The 23695-nt window shown below is 43.0% G+C and overlaps 1 protein-coding gene across 6 annotated transcripts in view; it reads right to left on the reverse strand.

Moving 5' to 3' along the window:
- LOC117761318 (band 4.1-like protein 1) overlaps nucleotides 1–17346 on the reverse strand; it is a 77604-nt gene extending 60258 nt beyond the window's left edge. For 2 of the 6 annotated variants that reach the window (XM_034585080.1, XM_034585077.1), the window contains exon 1: nucleotides 17133–17346. The gene's annotated coding sequence lies outside the window, so the exon portion shown is untranslated. The remainder of the gene's footprint in view (nucleotides 1–17132) is intronic. The other 4 variants (XM_034585081.1, XM_034585079.1, XM_034585083.1 and 1 more) reach the window with 2 other exon arrangements.
- Nucleotides 17347–23695: the final 6349 nt, after the last annotated feature.

Below are 23695 nucleotides of genomic sequence, written 5' to 3' on the forward strand. Positions count from 1 at the left end.
GCAGAATGTTTGACCTCTGCTGCTGGGAAGTTGGGGTGGTTCAAATGCAGAGGACGAATTTCACCCACAAGTGTCGAAAAGTAAACTTTTTCCAACTGGCAAATAAGATCAGCTAACAGCCCTCAGCTCATTCTGACCTAAATAAACAGCTCTGACACATACGAGCCACTGACAATTGGAAGCAGTTTAACATTTTTAATAGAAGCTTGCAAGCCGCTGGCTGTTTGCGGAGGTATTGTAATAACCTTGAGAAGATGGCTAAATTGAGCTTCTATCAAATAAGTATGAAGGATGACTCAGTGGCAGACACCTGTGATTGATGCGGCGTGATAAAAAGGCCTCGCTAGACGTCTGACATTGATCTTCGCTCAGCTTCCTGCTCTCGACTTGGGCAGAGGTCTGTTCAGCTGTGTAAACAGAAGAGATGTCTAATAACCTGTTGCTCTGTTTAATCAATGCACCCTCCACGTCTGGCCAAGATGCCCACATCACATCAATTGGAGAAATCACGGGAGGAAGGTTGGCAGGGTGACCTGATGTGCGATTCTGCCCAGAGAGAGCTCAAAGTGGAAAATGCAGTAAAGAGGGATGAACACCAAGAGACAAAACAGACCAGGAGTGGTTGTATGAAGAATCCTTAAAATTAGTGCAACTGGCATGGCTCCTTTTAAACAGAGAAAGTGTCTAGTGTTGTAGCTGTTTTTTTAGGAGCTAAATCTTTTATTTAATCTTTTAGTGTTGAGTCATTACTTGGACGTCTCGACTTCCAGATTTATTTAGTCTCAGTTCAATATGTTTAAATTATTGATGGTTCAGTAACACAAATCAAAGGCCAGAATCCAATAATGGACAAACATCTTGTCAGCCTTCATCAATAAAAGTTTAAGCCTTAAAAATTGTAAAAGTAGGCGTGATTAAGAGTCAATTAAGTCTGCTTTTTAATATGAAAGTGCTTAAAGTGCAAATTAAGGGTCAGATTGGAAATCTATTTCCCATTAATACAATTTGGAACCAAAATGGGGAAACCAAGGAAAAGAGGCTATATGTGAGAATACATTTGTCCGAGTCAGCTGCTTCAGATATTTTCCTGCCAGCCCCCTAGTAAAATGTCTAACATCCGAGTGAGCCCATGTGAGTATGCATCAGGAAAATGTCCAGAAAGATTTCCAGGTTTGGGGTTTACTGTGAACACATTCACTGTGAATGTGTCTGACCTCGGACAATGTCCTACAGCTTTCTTCATATATGAAAGTCATGTCTGACAGCTTAAGACTGACTGACATCTATTTATCTGCTTGTATTTTCCATGCTAGGAGTTGGGCGGATCAAGAAAAACAGCTGATGGCACAATCCTATTAATCCACTGCAGGAGAGGAAGGTGCAATAAGATGGTGTAACTGAAAGAGCCACAGTCAAAGCACAAACAATGAAAAATAATGTGACATTTATGATTGTGTTATGTATTAGTTTGTTAAAAGTTCACATTTCCGTAGTTTTCTTCTGAGACTCATCTATTTGACCCAGCCTCTGTTATTTGGTATTCAAGGATAACTGAACTCCTTTATGTTCAGACACTATCGCCTCACTGTCCGTCTGCTCTCATGGTTTAAACTCTAATGGGTCAAATACTTATAATATGAAGTGTGATGACACAAAGTACAAATTGTACACTTGTGTGTTAGGGACACTAACAGTGTGTCAGCGTGTATCAAAGTCAATTTTCTCTAAAAAGCTGGCAGATATTATGAATCACCGCACACAGGATATTAGGTATAAGATGTTGAACCAATGACATGTCACGAGAACTTGGGAGGTTTTACATCCTGAAAGACTGAAAAGTATCAGATTAATAAGAAATGTCAGCTTTTTATGAGAAGAGATTTAAGAGATTAAAAACAGGCCAATCTTTTGCTTTATGCATAGATTAGTCTGCATGTCGTCACTCTACAGCCAGTATGGGAAATGTTTGACACTTAAATTATAAAAAACTGAAAGGCTCATTTGTTTCCGCACTTTTACTCTTTACCAGAAATTTATATAAAATCAGTAATGCCAGTCTAAAATGGAGGCAAATGTTCTTTCAACAAATCTAACAAATTTGGAGAACAATAGTCTTTGATAATGCATGCACACACACGTGCACACACACACACACACACTAACACACACACACACACACACTGCAACTTTCTGAACTTCTGACGGAATAATTTCATGGATATGATAATATGAATTTGATAAATAGCTCGTACTTCATTCTGTGCTGAACATCGCTCAAAGGCAAAAACAGTACAAATCAGCACTAACAAAATACGTCTGTTTCCCCTCTTATCACTAATCATGTGAATGACAACATTTAATGTGCTGCAGCCCGTGTACTCTCCATCTCCACATATTAAATATTCACACAGGCAACAAACCCACACTGGACAGGAGTCGTTGAAAAATGGATAATCACCCTGAACCATAAAATATGCACAAGCAGAAAGTGTAATAAGCATGAATTATGAATGTGGGCGTGATAAACACTGATAAGGGAATAAATGATGTACATAAAGTCAACACGGAGAGGTGGATGCCCAGCGGAGCTCATTCGTCTTCTACGATCCTGCAGTGCACGGTGCTGACCAGTGATGTGTCCCAACCACAACATTTCATATTCCATTTGTTCACCAGTTGAAGAATTCAAATGAAATGATGTTGCCCTGTTGGCTGAGACCAGGACTACGTGGCAGTTGTGATAACCAGCCAAAGGCTACAGTAAGGCCCTCGAAAACACAGAGCTGCAAATATTTTCCACTGACACAGAAAGCAAAAACAAAACTCACAGTTACTGGGGGAAAAACAGATTTGCAACAGAAGAATATTTCATTCCACTGAATATTTGAGGCTCAATCTGCATGCACAGGCAGCACTAGGGCGGGGCAGGGCGGGGCTGTAGCCCTACCAAGAATTACACAGCCTCTATTGTAACCAAACAAGGAAATTAACGGACGCTTGACAAACAAAACCCAGTCTTATTTACTTAAATTCTGCTGCTGCTCCTTTAATTCCCCAGTTAACTCAATCCAGTAACCCCCCCTTCTTTGCACTTGAGTCACTTAAGGCGCGTTCACATTGCTCATGTTTACTTTAAGTACCTACAATCAATATTTTTCATATCATTAATGGATCACTCTACTATTTGTCAAGTGAAAAGGTTTGCCTATAGTAAAAGAACCAACCGAGGATTATCAGCAGACTCCACTTCCCCTTCAGCTCTACAGAGCTTTCCAGCTTCTCTCTGACCCACTGCTTCGGCTGTGCAGCTCACAACTCAACTGCTGGGGTTTGGGTTTCACTGCTGTTATTAGCATCATTTCAGGCAGGCTGCTGTTTCAGTGAAAAAATCTCTCATAAACCGACCATATGCTACATGTTTAGAGCCAGAAATTAAGCTAAGATACACAACTGAAAGACGCACACAAACACGCTTGTTTTGGTGTTACAGCAGAATGATAAAAAAAAAAATGCATCGTCACCAACTTGTCAAGGTCAACCAGAAACTACAAGAAAGTGGAGGAGGAGAAGTGGGACAACAGGAGACCACCGATGGCACGCTGCAGTAGATCCTCTGGTGTGGCCAATAAATGATTTAGCCCCCATCTTGTCCCAGTGAGGAAAAAGCTCTGGCACCGCCTACTGTGTGTCTGCATGTCAGCAGTGAGTCACACATCTCTTCCTGCTGCAGATGCATTTGCAAAATTATTTGAAAAAAAATGGATTTTGCACTTAGGCTCAAAGAAACATTTTGAGGCCAATTTTGCAATGACAGCTCTAGAGCAGCGGAAGCGAACTAAAACTGCATCAAATAGAAAAAGAATGATTAAGATTAAAAGTGTCATAACCCGACACAAACAAGGGACAGGGGGCTGCCAATTGTTTCGTTGTTTTTCAATTTTTAACTTGAGGGTGACATTCAGTGAACTGTGGCTGTATATCTCCCCGAGTCATCTTGTGAGACATCAACCGTATCAACACCATCTCCACCCTCCACCTGCTCTGCTCTCAGCTTCAGTGTCTCTTTCTTGAATCTTTTGCTTCTTCATTAGTATCTCCACCTCACATTATCCTTTCTGGCAATCTGGGACAAATCCCATTTCCCAACTACTGTTCCCTCCCTCATACGGAGATTGGGCCCGGAGCGCAGTCCCAGGCGCTGACTGCGTAATGAGCTGCTGCCTCAGTAAATTAAGAGCTAAATGGACACAGGTTGCAGTGTTGTAAATTGAATGAAATGCGTACAGCAAATTTGCATGTCCTTTTACGTGAGTCAATCTGACCTAAAGTGGAACTGTTGAATGAGACGTATTAAATCTATGACAAAATGGAGCACTTCACACTGACTGCGGTTGTGAGGGTCCGTGAAAGGGGATCATGTGTGGAGGCTGGTCAGTAGCAAGGGGAACAGTTTCCTGGAGGGAAGGGAGCTCATGGCTGTTAAGACAGGACAATGGACTGGAGTTACAGGGGTGCAGCTTTATTAATCCTTACGCCATCGCCGAGGCTGTGAATCTAAAGGAGGTTCCACAGGCAGCAGGCGGCACTAGTAGGACATGGGGTTGGTGGGAGTGGGAGTAAAGCGCCCAGTTCAAGATGTTTGTGGCTGGACTGAGGCAACTCTGCTGCGGATACGCCTGGCGTCCACACTTTCTGAACCTCTAAAATGTATAATCAATTATAAGTGCTGCTGAGCCTGCTGTCTTTGCAAACAGCTGCTGTATAGTTAAATTCTGCATGTTACAATGACACTGTTGTAAAACTGTTTGTACAGTGTGGTAGGCAAGATATTATTCAAGCAATCTGTGACTATTCCCGGGTCGAGCAGGACGCTAAAGTCTTCACCTGTCCAGAGTACAAGAGTGGTCACATGATGTGCGTTTTCAGACATTAATATGGACAGGGATTAAACTGATACAGAACAAAAAGCCTTGAGTGGACAGGGATGTTTGCGAATGAAAACATAGCAGTGTGGATGTAGCCTGAATGTGCTATTGATGGTCAGCTTGATGCTCATTCTCTGGAGTAGTGTGTCGTTTCCCAGGCGACAGTCCAGTCTGACAACTGAATGTGAATATTAATTAGGGTTATTCAAACATTGATCTCTAAAAAGTGGGACTTCCGGATGAAATCCATCTGTGTTTCACTCAGAATCAAAAGAACATTTCTCTTAATGCAGAGATGTTAAATACCAACACTTCAAATTAGGAGGGATTGTTACAATAAGTGAAAATGGTCCCCTGAACATGAAATATTTAAAAACCTGGATGTAATAAATATGGATTTCAGGTAGAGTGTGAGGTATGAAGTGACGACACAAAGCAGCACAGGGAAGTGACTGATTTGGTTCCACCCTGTTCCACACATCAATGTAGGCTACATTGGTTAATGGGCTCATGCGACTGTAGTCACAGCAAGGGCATATCAATCGCACTGAAATGTCCAATGTGTCATTGAGACAGTGTTGGAGTTATCTAATTTGCTTTGTTGTTTACCTGTTTGGGAATTCAGATGGCAGCGTTGCAGCTCATCTTGGCCGAGACTGTGTGGAGGCATTTGGAAGAGCAACTGCACAAATCCTCCTTTTACAAGAATCAGCACTTACAGCGACAAGGAACATTCAATAAACACGTCTGTCACATATAAGGGGCGGCTGGGGCTCGGCCAGTATAGAGCAGGTTGTGTCATTAGATGAGATATTGAACCTCACATTTAGGGCTGATAGCTGCAATGCTGTACAGACGATTAATATATTCAAAAAACAATATCAGCATGCCAAATATAAGGCCAAAGCCGACAGCCAGTGAGTTGAGCTTAGCACAAACAGTGGAAACAGGTGGAAACTGCTAGCCTGGCTCTGTCCAAAGGTAACGAAATCTGCTTATCATTGATGCATATCCATCCATCCGTCAATCCATCCATCCGTCAATCCATCCATTATCTATACCGCTTACCCTTTTGAGGGGTGCACCCTGGACAGGTCGTTGTATCCAACATTTCAGTCATATTTGCCAAAAATGTTTTTATTAATGTTCATTTCCATCCAGTTCTATTTATGGGAATAAAACGAGTTGAGCACATCAAGATAAGCAGTTGGTGGCACAATTATCTACAGTTAGGCACTAGTAAACCATTGCAAAAGATGGCACAGCTATAACTGTGTCTCAATTCAGGGGCTGCATCCTTCGGAGGCTGCATTTGAAGGCAGATTGCGTCACAGCGAGGGAACTAGGAGGAACTTTACGGTCTCCTGATCTGTTCACGCATTGTCTGCTGTAATTTCTTGTCTCTGCAGTTGAGCGAAAGCAGAGAGAAAGAATTGTGGCTGTGTTGTTGTGAACAGACGGTTTAGCTACAGGCCAGTCTGGCCATGAAAATAATCCGTGAAACAGCCAGAGGCTAAAATAAGGCTGCTGTTATGACATGGTTCATAAGCAAATACCTGAGTAATGGTGAGCGGTGATGACTCAGGTGTAGAGGAAAAATTCCATTCTGGTCTCAGGCTAAACAGTGAGTGACCACAAGCCCTTCTCCATCCTTGCAGTAAATTCTCTGTAAACACACATTAGCCTGGGCTGCCTTTTGTAATGTGTGAAAGACAAACACATTATAGGAAAATGCCAAATTCAATGAAACAGTTACACATTTTACAGCCCTAAGAAGTCATTCTGTGTAAACCCTGCCCTGTGGGAGAGACTTCTTCTATTTCTGTGGGTACATTTCACAGCTAATTTATTGTCTTTGTGTCGAGTTAAAGGGCAGAGTGTGAAGATATGCTGGTAAAAAAAATCAAATGCACCTCCTGCCTGCTACCAAGGAACAACAAAAATACATATAATCGCAGAAATGTTGTGACGGTGCTCCATTTCACTCCCACATTTTCCTATCTGTTACACAACATGTGCAAATGTACAAGGTAAATGTTTATGGTGAGCGCCTCCCACTCTCTGCTGAGGAATAAACAAGAGCTGAGACAGTGGCTTAAAGAATTTTGAGTCTTTTTATTGCACACCAATTTCAAATCCGTGCACAGAAATTAGTTCCAACAATGGCCTCTTCTCCTGTTGTATGTTTATACAAAATCTCCTGCACAGATCATCTTTACAGAACTTTGTTAGCATCCAGTGCTGTGATTCGAATTTAGTTTTTCTCTGTGTATGAGAAACAAAGAGCTGAGGGTGTGGCATGATTTCCATACAGTCAATAAATCTGTATCATTACTACATTCAGACTTTTGGAGAATTCAATGAGGCTTTTTCTTTCCCTTTCACCATCCCTGCTGATTTAATCTGAACAATTTGATCAAATCAATCCCTTTCTTATTATACACCATCACAGCTAATTATTATAAGCTATAATGTTATATGTATTTAAATTATACAATACAGCGTATTCCACAACTACACATTAAAGAAGGTCAGTACTTTCGTTTCACTTGTTGTTCATCTCACTTCCACAACGCTGGTTTAAATTGTAAAAACTGGCAAATGAGTTATGAAAAGTTCTGTTCTCTTTTTTTGCATTAAAGCGTTTCGCATTCACATAACTTACAGTAGAAGAGACTAATTATTCCACATAAATTATTCATGTGACAATGTTGCAGACCTTTATCTTAAAACCACATACACAAGCATATGGAACAAAATTCTATTTGATCTTTTTTTTTTTTTCAATTTATTGATACACCAATATGTAGTGTAAGCAACATATTTTAGTTTGGCATATATCCAGATTTCAACAATGTCAACACACAAACAGAACACACACCGGTGGTGAGTAGGTCCTCAGGTATGTGTGTGATTAGTGCTGTCAGCCGCTCACCTCAGCCCCCCCTTTTGCCGGCAGACTGCGCATGTAGGTATGTTGCCAGTTTTCAAATCTCACACCTCTGTCAGGCGTGTGTACACTGAGCACACGTCTCAGTGATCGTGACCAATGAGAAGTGTATTCACTGTTTGGGGAGAGGGACGTCAACAGACAAATCAGCCTGTTCACAGTCTTACCTGTGATATTTCTCAAGAATACAGAACAAAGCAGTAGCAGAGCAGCTACGCATGCTGCAGCACATGCACATGGAATAAAACATAGTATAACATAGAACTGAATCATATAGATCAGCTGCCCTATTGTCAACAATACTAGGTTGGATATTGTTTGGGATTTATCAGCTACAGGTGCCAAATAGATACTTTTAAAACGGTTCCGTTGCCTTAACGGTGCCAGGGTTGTTACTTTTCTCTTTAAAAAAAAGCACAAAACGACAGCTGACAATGGAGAGAGGCTTTTTATTGCTCAGGCAAATTGGACTACTTTCTGTACCCAACACTAACCAATACCCAATCCAGCCATTTGAGTCAGTAACGGACCAATATCGGATATCACAATCAGATCGGTGCATCCCTACGAACCTCTAACTTTGACTAGTCCAGAAGGGGCGGGAGCTGTCGCGTCTGTCCACACCTGAACTCACCACTGACGGAGTTCAACAGAGGACCAGAGGCAGACGAGAGGAGACTGAAACAGGATTTCACTCACATCACGCAGAGAGAGAGAGAGAGAGGCCGTGGGCATACATCCAGTCCCCAGCTCAACTCGACTGTTTGTACAGAGCCATTCATCTCCTTATTAGGATCAGTGTTGGGGCTGAAAGGAAGCTATTGGAGCTCTCTGTGTTATTGGTGTCAGTGTCAGAGGATTTGTAAAGATGCTAAAGAAGGAGCTGAGTATTTGTTTAGGTATAGACAGCAACTGGCACAGAGAGAGAAGGAGGCTGTAAAGGTTTTCAATGCCGCCCCGCAACTTGTCTTTTCAACTTTTCTGAGCAGAATCGGTCACTTGCCAAGCACCGCCGCTACTGCTGCGGACAACAGTGTGTGGTTTGCTGAATGGCAGCCGAAAGCCGACACCAAGCATCTTAATCTGTGGACTGTGGTGTGTTTGGCAGCGCTGAGTGGTGCTGGAGTAAAAGTGTCTGGTGAGATTGCAGCATGAAAACTGCAACCAGAGGGACATCAATCACAGCATGAATTATAAAGGAGCTGCGCATTATCGCTGCCAACCTAAAAACAAAAGAGTGAAAAAGTAATCAATGCGTGACAAGAGAAGCCATGAATGATCAGCACGTGCCGAGTGAAAACAGCGAACCAAGAGAAAAGCTCTTAAAAAAAACTGTGAAACAATTAGAGAAAAAGCCTGCGGCACAAACATCTGACAATCACAGGGGGAGCTGCTGACGGCAAAAGAACGAGACCGTTACTGAAGAGTTGCCTTACATCCTTCCAACTTCTCTGAGTGCAGGTGAGGGAGAGAAGTGAGAGTGTGCTGGGACGTGACACCACACACACACACACACACACACGCATGAGTGATCAACCGCAAACACACCGAGGTTTCAGTCACCAGTGGACCACCCCCCCCAAAAATGCAACAGCGATACATTTCTGTTACAAACCACTGCTGCTGTGCTGAACAGCAGGACTGGGATTTGTAGTAGTTTTACTATTGACACAAACTGGAGCAGGGTACCGACTGTGACATTGCTGTAACAACACCAGTGTATGGCTTCAAAGGGACCTGCTGCAGAAGAGAGCACCTGCTCGGATTATAAATCAACAGCCTTATTAATGAGGTGAGGACACAGATTAGCTCACTGAGAAACACGGCAGTGAGAGGAACAGCAGAGCAGCAGCTGATTCAGCTACGACCAACATAAATGCAAGAGGAAGGTTCCCGGTTTGAAACCCTGTTCAACTGGGGTCTTTCTGTGTGGAGTTTGTATCTATATGCAGATAGAGGATAGTCTAATTGGAGACTTATAGGTATGCATGAGAGTTAACATGGTTCACTTGGAGGCAATCCTGGCGTTGATCCTGTGATACACTGATAGACTGTCCAGGGTGTGCCCCGCCTCTCGCCCCAACGTCAGCTGGGATTGGCTCCAGCTCCCCAGCCACCCTCAATGGATAAGCAGTATAGATAATGGATGATATTTATATCCGTACCGTCAGTGTTATACTTTTTTGAATGAAGTGTATTTTTAGGTGCTGTTACGATTGCATGAAAGTGCAGATGAAAGTGTATATCCCTGCAAACAAACCTCCCTATCTGCACTGAGAGTCAAATCCTGAATGAACTGAACGAGTAAGCAATGCTGTTCCTAAGTGGGACTCATAAACAGATTTTTATATGGTAAATGGACTGCACTTATATTTCTTTATAGGCCTTTAGTCTAATCGATAATATCACTTTACACTTCATGGCATTCATCCATACACACACACACTCACTCAAACACCGACAGTGCAACCATTAGGGATGATGGTTTGAAATGGTTTGAAACCTTTTGCCCGAGGACACTTCAGTATGCAGACTGGAGGTTTCAGGGATTGCACCACAAACCTTCCTACAAGTGGCCTGCACCACTTTCTGAACAACAGCCAGAAAGTGTCTCGCACCAAAACGTTTTCTGAGCTACCATTAAAGTATCTAGTGCTCTGAACAACACGTGAATGCACCATAGAATTTTCAAGATTTTGCTAAAGGGCAGGTCGACCACAGTGGCATAAGAAACCCATCAAAACACCCACACCTATGGTTTTGACACATGCCATTGTGGTTTGGCCCTTGTCAGTGGATCTGGATAGGCACTGTTGTTCCTCAGTGCCTCAGCCTGTCTGACTCAACTCTTCAAGTAGCTGCTTTGTCTCCCATTCGCCCCCACAGCACTTTACTAACTCTACTTTAACAACTTCAGCATTAAATGCACTTACATGATCCCTTAATCCCAGCAAATACCATGATGCAACCATACCTGAACTATCCCTCTGATGGATTATCTATAGAAACAAGGTTTTAGTCTTTATAACCTGATTTTATTTACTCTTCATGTAAAAGGAGCACATTTTAAATGTAAAGGTGAAGATGTTTGAAGGTTAAGGTTCAAAAATACTATTTATGGTTAAGGTTGGTGGAAATTTATGTAAAGCTGTGTTTCGAACTTTTTTCAAGGAACTAAAAGAAAGCCTTTAGGAGCTAATGAAGAGATTGACTGTGAGTTGACTGAGCCCCTTTTTGAGGGGACTTAACTCAGACCCTGGTCCCTGTGGTGGAAAACAGAGTTCCTGCATAGGTTCCTGGGGAAAGTTCCTGCAGTGGAAACACAGCTGAAGTCAATGTAATATCATGGAGACTGTGTGTGTGTGTGTGTGTGTGTGTGTGTGTGTGTGTGTGTGTGTGTGTGTGTGTGTGTGTGTGTGGTTTTTGCAAAACAAAGCAACAAACGAGTTGGTGCAACAACCGATAAGCATGAACCACACAGTAAACAAACAAGACGTGTGTCACGTGCTTCCACAGATCATAACTGAGAACAGCAAACACACACACACCTAGAGTGAGTGCACAAAGTGTGGACCAATGACTGCGGCTGTGTCTGGGTCTGCCTTCCAACCTGTCTGACCAGTTTAGAAGCCAAACGACAGGCCCAAAGGGACTGGGAGTACTTTGTACTCATCAGACCATTGCCAAAAACACATTTTCATACTAACCACACAGCAGCAGGAGCAAATGTCATCGCTCAACATGCAGCATCACCCTGAAAGGCCAGAGTCAGTTTCACTTTACCTGCAACATGCAGTAAAAATAATTTTGAGCAACTCAATTTATCCTACAGAAGGAGACATAGTACTGTTGTTGTTTTTTTGCTTTTCTGCAAGACTAATCTCTCCTAATCCCATTTTTGTGTTTTATTTTATGTAATTATAAATAATCTGCACTAAGATCAACCTTACATACGTATTTTTTCTCAATCCACCAGCTTTTTACAATTTGAGAGACTTGGCCAATTGTGCAGTGTACTCGACGGGGAAATGGACACAGACCAACAATGGAATTAGCCTTCCTCCACAACTGTTGAATGCAGAGGCTCTAATTAATGCTGCTAAATGCTAAGTGGCCAAAAGAAAACAATAGCTGCTGGCTCGGTTTTTTGGAAGACTGCAGCAAAATAGCTGGAGTGAAGTATTTCCACAACAGCCTGGAAAGAAGTGTTCTCTTTCCTCACATGAACCAACTTTGCCTGAAATATAGATTTTGCTTTTCTGTAGGGGGCAAAAAAAAAGAAAAGAAAGAAGAGTGGCACTATGGGTATCCCTGCACCAGATCAAAGCCAGACAACAACATGATGGGTCTCATCCGTGAGAGTCAGGGGATTTGTTCAAAGAAGGCAGAAAGCAAGAGGGAGCAAGGGAGACGAGTGTAGGTATGCAAAGGAGGGAGGAAGAAAGAGAGAACCTGCTGACTCACTGTTATCATGAGGCTGAGGCACGCTGAGCCGCTGCTCGTGGAAAAAGCTCTGTGTCTCCCCTTCGGAAAGGACAAAGTGATGCTTCCCATCATGTGAAAGCTTTATGACTGAAATTGGGAAACAGAACAGTGGAATAAAACCGTCTCATGGCAAACGAATGGCTTCTCTTTCTCTCCTCTCACAACCGAGTGCAGACAGAATGATGCAATGTGAGGAAGGCAACAAATCGCCCAAAGCTGTGTGAGTAAAAACCAAAGCTAAAAATAAAGCCCTGATCAGACAGACGGCAACAGGATTGCAACTGGTTTGGGAAGAGATCCTGAGTAGAAGGAGGGAGGTGGACCAGATAACTGTGGACATTGCTGCTGGCAGTGGCCCCACTCACTATTGAAGCAGTGAGGCAATACAATGTTTGAGCCTGCACCGTAACAAGATTTTGACAGGACTGCAGTGGCTGCAGCATCCCTATGAGGCTCAGCACAATTCACACAAAACAAAAGCACAACGGCCACAATGAGAACTGTCGCTGGTCTGAGCTGCTGTAATGTCGTGTGATCCTCTTTTGGTCATTCGAAACAAAGCTCATAAAAAGAGAGCGTGTAAAACAGAATAAGATTAGGTCTCTGTTCATTGGGTAAACAAACATAAAGCTGCAGTGCACTGGGCCACTGGAGAGCTGCGATTACAGCTGTTTCAGCCAACAATCAATATCACAGTGCTGCTCGCAAGTGATCAGCTCTCAGTTATGAGGTATGGTGTGTAAACAATCCATTTGCTTATGGAAAGTTGTAAATACCAAGTTCTGTGTCGAAATTAATATTTAAAATGATACATGTGTTGTCCATGACAAACCCTCGGGACGTCCTTCTCCACTTGTCTCATTCAGAAGACAAGTTACATTTTTGACTTGGTGCTGGTTTAAGGGTTTAAGATATCCTTTCCCAACTTGCTCCCCAACCTCACCCAAGCATCCATCCAGCCACATCTCCCACGTACTTCACAACCAGTCCTAAAGGCTCCACGTACAGCCCCACCTCCCCTGGATACAGCCCCGCCTACACAGCCCGGCAATCAGCCCGGACAACGAGGAGAACAACCGTTGAGCCATGTGGGAGAAGGAAGGGCACCTGGAAAAGCCCTGTCACCACAGAGTGGAATGGTGGATTGAGATGAGGGCATTCACCAGGAAGGGAAGGTCCAAAAAAGCAACTCAGTTGCATTATAGTAAATGTAAGATCCAGCATTTCTGAAGCTCTACTTACAATAGCAACTAACAGTCAGGATATGTTAGCCATTGTAGTTTGCTCTGTGTGGTGCAACAGCCAATCAAGCCCTCAAAGATGTCAGTCTTGCATCCAGCAAGACCCGTGGTTACTGGTGGTAAGAGTAGTTGTGTTCTAATAAAACAGGTTCATGGCATCAGAGGATTGAACCTCAGTTGTGCACCATAGCATCATCAAATGTTTCAGCCTTGTAATCAATGATACAGGCCAAACCTGAGGCTAAAGGTAAATCTGACTGGCTACTGGCTTGTATGGCAGTACTATGAAAGCCTTGTGGCCCGCTCAGTAGATCAGACATCATTACCTCTATGCCTTTTTAAACTACACACTTTCCCATTATAGAACATAGGACAAGCTGGAGAATATCCCAAGTATGATTTAAAAGAGGAAAAAACAGACTGTGAAAGAAAGGCAAACATAGTTTCGTTTAAAAAAGGGTAATGCCTGGGGTAAGGAGATAGGGAATGCATTGTATCAGTGAAGGTCCACATTAGTAAAGAAGTACGTGTGTGTGTGTGTGTGTGTGTGTGTGTGTGTGTGTGTGTGTGTGTGTGTGTGTGTGTGTGTGTGTGTGTGTGTGTGTGTGTGTGTGTGTGTTTCTTTGTGTGCGTCATTTTTTGGTGACTCGAGTGGAGTTCAGCAGACAGGAAGAGATGTGACCACGGTCACCAAGCTACAAAAACATGACGGGTCAAAGAACATTCAGCTCGGACAGCAGCACATGCAGACGCGCACGCATACAGACACACACACACACACACACACACACACACACACACACACACACACACACACACACACACACACACACACACACACACACACACACACACACACACACACACACACACACACACACACACACACACACAAGGTACCTGTTGCATGCCTCTGCAGCATCAGGGTCACCCAACACATATTTGCATTATTCCATGCCAATGACAAGATACTGTAGCAGTACATACAAAATAAACTAAGATGGCCACTTGAAAATATTCTTCTCCTCTGGTCCTGTGTCATGAGGTGAAAGCAACAACTGCTCAGATTTTCCAGCGGAAAAGTCAATAAGAAATGGTTGAGTCAACTTGCAAGTACAGGGAGTGATTGGCTCCAATGAGACACAGAGGAGAGGAGGGCCGCTCAGCCAATAGAAGCCTCATGCATTCTCATTTGAATTGCAAATGGAGGTAGGCAGCATGCTGGGCTCTGAAATCCCAGCAGCACCCTGGGGCATCGGAACTCACACACAAACACTAACATATACACGCTATAGCAGCGAGACTTTGTGTACATACAGTATAGGCTACACTACAAACAATGAAGCCGTACAGAATCTTTAACTTTGATTCACTTCAGTGTGTCTGAACTCTGTGGGATCACAAATTTGTGCCGAAGCACTGATGAGCAAACAGTGGGGGGGAAACTGATGCTCATGCTGAGATGATGTAATGGCTTCCTGGCTGTTAGGAGGGGGAAGAAGCATCAGGTCATACTCAGCGGGGAGGCTCGCTGACACAGCAGGCTCAGGAGTGTGTCCTATGTTGACGACACTGATGCAGTGTGACAGCAGGTCTGGCAGCTGAGGCTGACAAAGTGTGTACCCTGGAGGAAGAGTGTGACCAAGTATCACGAGCCCACAGAGCGAAGGCCAGTATGCTGCAGAGGTGCTGAGCCAATGCTAGCACCTTAACAAACAAATACAAATGTGTCATGGTAGGCTGTGTTAAGAGTCAGACATGTCAAAAGACATTTTAAGGATAAAGCTTTGTAGGACTTTGCTGGAACTCAACAGCACGAACTCCGGAGAATGTTTCATCTGGACGTTGTCCTAAGTTTGCCTTTCACATACTCAGGAGACGACACAAGAGACATTTCCGGACCGTGGTGCAGCATCCAGGAAGCAGGACATAACTGACGTATACATTTCGCTGCAGAGATGTTGTCTATCCAAGTTGACATCTTTGTCTCTGTCGTCTCTTTGCATGGCTTCACTTCTTCATCCTGAGATTTTTGTCTCCTTTTTGTGTTTTACAGTATTGCATCTGCCGTGTGTTAGAAATGTCATCAACGCGCCCACTCACTTGCGGCCTCCAGAGGATGTATCCTGGCTGTACCCAGGAGGGGAGAAAGGTGAAACCATTTCCATACATGGACCTTTCAGAGCATGCAGGCGAAAAACAGACAAATATAAGATATATTCTCACATGGGCTCATTCGGACATTGTTAGGGGACTTGCTGGAGACACTCCAGAGAATGTCCTAAACAAATGACTTGATGATTTGCGTTTTCACATACAGCCCCTCCACAGAATGTCAGGGGATTATTTGGAGTGCAATGCATGTCTGACAGCAGCTATAGAGACATTTAAGGTTGAAATAAAGTTGGAGCAAACTTGATGCACAGCCACAGAGAACAGTCGTAGCAAAGCATCCTGAAGTTGACTGACACATTGCTCTTCAGTACTGTATGTAATTCCACAAAACTAGTGGAAAGCAAGGAGGGGAGCAAAGGTGAAGCCATTTCCATACATGGACCTGTCTGAGCATGCAGGAGAAAAAAACGACAACAGTGCTGCTTCACCTCTGCTGCTAAATATCTCCACAGTCCTCAGCTGAAGTCTGTATTTTCACAACCTTTACACCGACAGCCTGAGTCACAGTGAGTTTACAAAAAAAAAAACATGAACTACAAATCAACTTGAGTTTGTGACAAAAGCAAAGCTCGACCACTTTGTGCCAGAGGTGCTGCTTTAGAGAGGGTGTGACGATGGCAGCATTGTGCAAGTCCTCCTGTTGGTGTGTATCAGTCAGTGTGGCCGTTGCATAATTACAGTGATGGGTGTGTGTGAATACAGTGACTAAGCTAATGGCATCCAGTTTGCCCTGACAGCAGCCTGACACACACACACACACACACACACACACACACACACACACACACACACACACACACACACACACATATAGACACCAAACAGATGATTTCTGAAATCACAACTTTGAGGCACCTGGGGATTCCCAGATGAAAGTGTTGCTGTGTAGTGATAAGATCCTGCTTCTAAGTGTCACAGGCAGAGAGGGAGCAGGAGGAGCTCTGACCGCCTGGCTGCAGGTCGACAGATCTCTGCTGTCAGCCCTGACCGGAGCCACTGGGCCACAAAACCACGCTACAACTCGCGCCTGCTCCAGTCCCACGACATATGAGTCCTCCCCCGGTAGAGGTCGGCAAGCAAGTGGGCAAAGTCCGTGCGCGATATAAAATGATGGTGTGCTGAGGAGCTGCAGCTCGAACACGTACAAGCTTCGCTCACTGCAGCAGCCGAAACGCGCAGAGAGAATCATATCAACGCGCCGCAATCAGGGACGAATTATTACGCGTACAAATGAGAAACACCTCGACAATCCAAACCCCCACATTCAACAAATCGTTTGACACAGTCGATGCTGCGCTTATTCCGCCAGCAGCAAACTGGCAAGGGGAGCAAGGAAATATGAATATTTCAACATACCCTCCTGTCAGACAGGCTTCCAGGAGAGGACCATGGATGGTGCGCACCGAGAGGGGGAGGTTAGTCCTGCTCCTGCCGCCGCTCCGTGTTTATTCTCCGGGTTTAAGGGGAAGGGAGTGTGTCGGTGTGTAGAGCCGGCGAAAAGCCTAATGACAGAGGGAGGAGGAGGAGGAGGAGGAGGAGAGAGAGAGAGAGAAAGAGGGAGGGACGCTGTCAGATGCAGGGAGGCAGGAGGCAGGAAGACGCACATGCACGCGTACAGTCAGTGTGTTTTCAGGGAGGAATGAATGCGTAAAGCCAGACAACAAAACACAAAAGCTGGTGTGGGTCCTGCAAAAATGTCCCTGTCGGTCAACAAGTTCTCAACATGAATACACATGCAGGGGAAATGCCAACAAGGTGACACAATCCTTCAGTGTTTCCACTGCAGCTGCATTAGGCCCATGTGTCGGGGACTGTGTGTCATGAAATAAGGCAACAACATGATACAACACCGTCACCACCATCAAAATGCTTTTACATTGTTGGTGAGCAAAGTGAAAACACGGCATTTTGAAGCCAGCATCCCCTCTCTCCTGCTTTTTTAAATTAAATATTAAAGAGCCCTGCAACTACATCAGAGAGGCTGTTATTTCCTCCAGTGTCGTCAGGGTGGCACAATCCCTTTGATTTCATCACTTCAAGTCCAGTCTTTTTAACAACACACGGCCCTAGCCCCCCCTCACCTTAGCATACAGAGTTGATGGGATTTACTGGCACAAAGGCCAGCGCGCCCTGTGCCGCAGCACGGCTGCAAACACAAATGATGGGAACTCCTGTGTGGAGAGCAATAATGGGGAGGTATCAGTTCCCCATTGTGCCTGTGAGATAGACAAGGTGGCCTATTATTTTGAAAGGCACGCTGGGTTTGATATAATTAATTCACTGATCAGGGGTTTCTGTTGTTGATTGTATTAAAACGTGTCAGTGCCTCACAAAAGCAGGGCTTTATGTGTGACAAAGCTGTACAGTAATTATCCTAAGCCTCTGTACAAAACACAGAAGGTCACACAACCCTGTTAGCACTGCATGATAAGACAATGTCATTTCATTAGTATAGCAGGCCTATATAGCCAATGAATGGATAATTCCAGGGGCCTCAGAAACGTTAGGCTTATTGTGAGTCAACTACTTTGTGTTTTTGCTAAAATGGAATGAAACGTCACTAGTTTCACAGTGTACCATGCTACATTTCCTGATGGTTAGTTGTACCATTTAATGACCGTAATTACCGTGGTGATTTGGTTGTTACTGTAACAGCCTGAGCTGCTTGTGCTCTGAACATAGCTAGCAACTGTTAACATCCACTGTCACCAAATTGCATGCATTTAACTAATGCTGATATTTGGTCCACAGACATGTGGGTGTGACGTCTGTACTTAACACAACACGTTGTTGACCTTCTCCTCTCTGCTCTGCTTGTATTATTGTGTTGTTATCTGATATGTCATCAATACATGACATCGACTTTGTTCACATATGGTTGATCTTACATGCATATGCTTTGTTAATAATGGTTGTGTTGTTTTACATGCACATTTGATTTACTTATTTAAAGGTTCAGTGTGTAGAATTCAGTGACAGCTAGTGGTGAAGTTGCATGTTGCAGCTGTATACCCCTCACCTCACCCTCCGCTTGCTTCCAAACATGAGAGAGAACCTGTGGTAGCCTTCCGTTGTCATAAAAACTCAAAAGGTGTTTAGTTTGTCCAGCCTGGGCTACTGTAAAAAACCTGGTGGCCTCCGTAGAAAGGACCACCCCTCCCGATGTAAATATAAGGTATTTCGATGTAATGGGCTCATTCTAGGGTAAAGAAAACAACATTAGTACAATTTAGATGAAACACATTAGTAATAACATCCCTAGGATTATTTTATATTCAATTTCTGCCAATAGATCCCTTTCCCCTAAATTTTACACACTGAACCTTTTAAGGTTTCATTTAAACCAGCATTACAGGTCTTCATGGTAAAACTAAAAGCTTGTTGAGGAAGCTAAAGCCGTCCTTCCTTCATCAATGTTTGTTGCACATTTGATATAGTGTTGGTGTTTTCATATTCTTTTTATTGATAATAAAGTTACATATAAAAGTTGATGAAATTACTTCAGTTCGTGTATCCGTAAAAAAAAATTTTGGAATGGTGGACCAGTTTATAGGCCCGGGGCAAGGCTCGCTGTTAATGATCAGTAAATACTCCAAGCAGCAGCCTGTTGAAATCTAAGGTTTATGATGTTTTCTGTTTCTGCCTGTATTAAATAATGAATATGGGATGTGTGGTAGCGGAGGTGTTTTAAAGCCCCTTTGAGGCAGCTCCATCGACAAGTAATGCGTAAATTGATAAAAATGTTAAATCAACTTTCCCAACACTGAATACAACTCAGTAAAACCAGGGTCCGGTTATATCCAAGTGAGGAAAAACTGTTCTCACTCCAGAGGAGGTGGAAGGAACGTAGCTTCTAATCTACACATGGATGACAAAATGAAGGAAAAACTAACATCCTGGAGGCCCAGTCAACCCAACTGCACATCCATTCAGTGACCTCTGCTGCACTCTGCTGAAGCATCTGCATTGAACAGGGATGGGAAGTATTTATGACATATTTTGTATTTTATGAAGTGTTTTGTATTTTTTTAGTTTAAAAATACTTTAAAATACTTTCTTTGAGATGTGTACATAAAAATAAATTGGTGTCTGCTCAGTTATTTGCCCAGGCTTATTGAGATCAGAACATTAAGGTTCAGAAAATTGATGATCCAGCAAGAAGCGAGACCCAAAGAAGAAGAAACACAAGGTGAGAAATTTGTTGGTTACCAGCTCCATCGATTTTTAGCATAAATTGCTACTATTCTTAACAGTTCCTGTTAGGTTTTGGTGTTTGTTTTAGTATCATAGGAGTGTTAGTAGCCCTCACAGTCAATGCTAGCTTGCTACTTTCAGCCTATGTTAAGCTTTCGTTGGTTGTGCACGGGAAAAAAACTGTAAACTGTTTCAGAGTTGTTGTACAAGGTTACTTTATAATGCCACGAGATGGTTTGGAAACGCACACATGTTTTGTGCCTCATTGGCATTAACAACGTTGTGCTGCAAAGCCATGAAACAACAGGTTGTTATTCCATCTACCACTGGTGTTTGTTGTAGCTCACAACTTCTAAGTGTGTAACTTAGTGGGGGCTGTTTTATAACTCCGTGCTATTGAACAAGACTGCGTGGGTGCACGCCTCAAGGTCCTTCTCCCTCTTATGCTAGTCAGAGCGAGATTGGAGCATCGATAGGCAGTAGCCTATGAGGAGAGACATGAGTAAGAGAGAGGCAGATGAAGATGAGAAGAGGTTAGGGAGTTGAGCTGGTGTAAGTATGTATGCTGCACTTCTGAAACATTACAAACATTTATATATATACTATATATATTTTGATACACTTATAATTACAGTATCTGGTATTTTATTTCAAAATACATTTGGTGTATGTACTTTGCTCATCCCTGTTCACGCATTTATTCGGGGGTTTTCTTTGATTTTCAACCTGCAATCTGCACTGACCTGTACATGTGTGATTCTTTTCCCCCAGACAAGTTATAATAAGAAATATATTTAATTTGTATCATTTCATCACATTATTCTTATCACTTTAAAGGGCTTATTGAACTTATTGAATATAGCAGGGTTGTGCTTTGTGGGTGTCAAGGGCCCTTTATAGCAATTCTACTCCAAGGACATACGTGTATTGAAGTAGAATTATTCCTGTTTTGCTCTGGACATTTGTCTAAGCCAGCACGATCAATGTTCAAAATGCTCAATGCTATTTAAGCCAACAAAATCTAAATACATTTAGTGGTGAAGTATTTACCCATATCCCAACATTTTAATACACTTAGCATTGTAAATGTCAGAAATCAATAACTGTGTCAGTCTGCTTTGTCATCGTCTGCAGGAAACCATGGTGCAGGGGACTGTTCCACAGGGACGTGGTGACCAGGTCTTGAAAGACAGAGAAGCAGACAAACACATGGAAGTTGAAATAGATGCACAAAGCACAGTTATGATACAAAGTTGTGGGCAATTAGACATTAAAATGTGAATACGGTCAAGCTGTGCTACTGAAGCCAGCCACTGATTAGCTACTGACATTAACCCTTGTGTACTTCAGCTCTTTTCTCAAATCATTACAATATGAATTGCCTTTTTTTTTTTTTATTTAAGAGTTTTTAGGAGCTTAAGTCCATGTGCACTTGTGTTTTAAATTTACCGTCAAGGGACAAATAAAGTATTTTGAAGTGAACTGAGTCATTCTTATAACATCATCATTTTATTGGTAGAAAAAAAATGTCAATCCCAGTTGAATCCCAGGTCTATTTGCTGCAGTGTTCCCATTCATCTCAGGTATCTTGCAGGTCAGGTCAGTTGTGCCTGCCTCAGTTACCCTTTGGGATTCTACCACAAGGTGGCGTCAAGGTGGAACATAAATTCTATTATTATGGTGGCTTTAAATTCTTGAGTATATACAGTAAGTATTCATATATTTCACCCACTCACCTGTTCTAACCTGTCATTGTTGGGTCTGGTTACGGGTGCAACACAACTCTGGCCACACATCACCACACCCAGTGGCTTGAAACATTCAACCCATAGATTGTATATCAAGATGCACGATGCATCTTCACTTCCCCCAACAAAAATGAAGCTAGAATATCCTGTATATGGGTGCCGCCATCTTGCCCTCATTGGGAGCCAGAGTCTGCACAGTAGGAATCATGGTGTGGAGCCAGGGCATCGAGGTCCCACTGATACATGCACTCCACCAATCACAAGTCAGTCTCAACTGTTAACCATGAAAACCAAACTAACTGGAAAAAACGAACTACTGAACACACATCAGTGTGATAAGAAACCGCAAAAATAACAGACGCTGTCTTTAAAGAAACATTTATTTAATGTGTACTTTGATCCATGTCTGATCCACTATAGCCCACTGCAGCCAGCCACCAGGGGCCGATCAAGATGACTCGGCTTCACTTTTGGAGAGCTGTCATGTCGTCCAATAAGGTTCAACACTAATTTGTTGTAACATTTTTATGCCACAAAACTATAGCATCCATTTCAATGACGCTGTATTTGGAACTAATTGTCTGTTTATGACTCAGGATGAAGCAGGATTTCTTTGGCTCCAGGCAAACACTCACTTGGCAGGACACTGGACGCACTGCGGACAACAGAAACAGCTGAAACCACATAAATACCAGTCACGCATCATCTACTGTGTTATTACACATTTAATCCATCTTTCACTCAGCTTCAGGCCAGCTTGTTTCCATGTTTCCTAAAAATCTGAGCTGATGGATAATCTATGAGAGATGCTTTGGACTTTTTGTTATTCTGCTGGCATTTGCTATTACCTGCAGGTTGCTAATCAAGGACAGCGTGACCACTGCATGTTGTCGGGGATGTGCTGCTTACGGTGATGTTTTTAAATAGGATGGAATATCATAATTATTTCATCCACCTCATCTCCCTCGTCACCTGCACATGTTTTCTATCCCAGCAGGCAGTGGGTGGAAGGCAGGGAAGCACAAGTGGGTAGTGCACCACACAGCAAACACAAAGAGACGCATGCACACATTCATACTGAAGGACACTGCAGAGTCTTTAGACTGACTTGAGAAATACTGAACTGAACTTGATATTTACTCTGAGGGATTAGGAAATTTACATCCATATAGTATGATTCCAGATTTGACTGGCACACTGGACAAGGATTTTACTAACCCTAACCCTATTTTAATATGGAAACAGGTACTTTGTTGGGACAGAAAAGGTTCTTATTGATCTTATAAAAGTTTTGGGCTCAGCCTTGAATGGTTTACTTTAACTGATGTGCCATTACATCCTCCAGCCAGCGCTCATGAGTTGGTGCTTTATTTTTCCACTGCAGAAGAATTATTGGTTGAGCAACCAGTGAAGTAACAACAGCATCTATAGCTTAGAGGTGATTTGAAGTCCTCGGGCAACACCCAGAATAAGGGAGGGGCTGGGACTGACAACCGTGCTGCATGAGAAGAATATTAAAAAACCAGGTCCAGAAATTCCACAAGTATATAGAGAAAATATTAGCTGCAGATGTGTGAATCACACATCCCTCTCTTTAAAAAAAAAACAATTTGCCATTATACTGCCAGTCTGATAGAGCCGGTGAAAATCTCCAAACTGTAGCAGCCCATGCATGGTGCATATTGATGAAGAATGAACCCGACCACCTGCAATCTGCTGAGACGCTTTTTAATTTGTGAGCCCTTCATGTCGTGTGTGGAGGGAGATGCAGCTACGTCTTGTCACAGAAATCAGATTCAACAGCCGTTTGCTTTGGATCAGTGTTTTTCTATCCAGCTGCTCAGATTGTTTTCAGGTGGTACTATTTGATGTCCTCCGAGACTAAACATTTTCAATTTCATTATTAAATGTTTTTTTAAAAGCGTGCAGTGAATTAATTCTTCACTTTCCTGACAACACAATCTGTCTGAAAGCAGC

The sequence above is a fragment of the Hippoglossus hippoglossus genome, chromosome 5 (genome assembly GCF_009819705.1).
Source record: "Hippoglossus hippoglossus isolate fHipHip1 chromosome 5, fHipHip1.pri, whole genome shotgun sequence".
Lineage (NCBI taxonomy): Eukaryota > Metazoa > Chordata > Actinopteri > Pleuronectiformes > Pleuronectidae > Hippoglossus > Hippoglossus hippoglossus.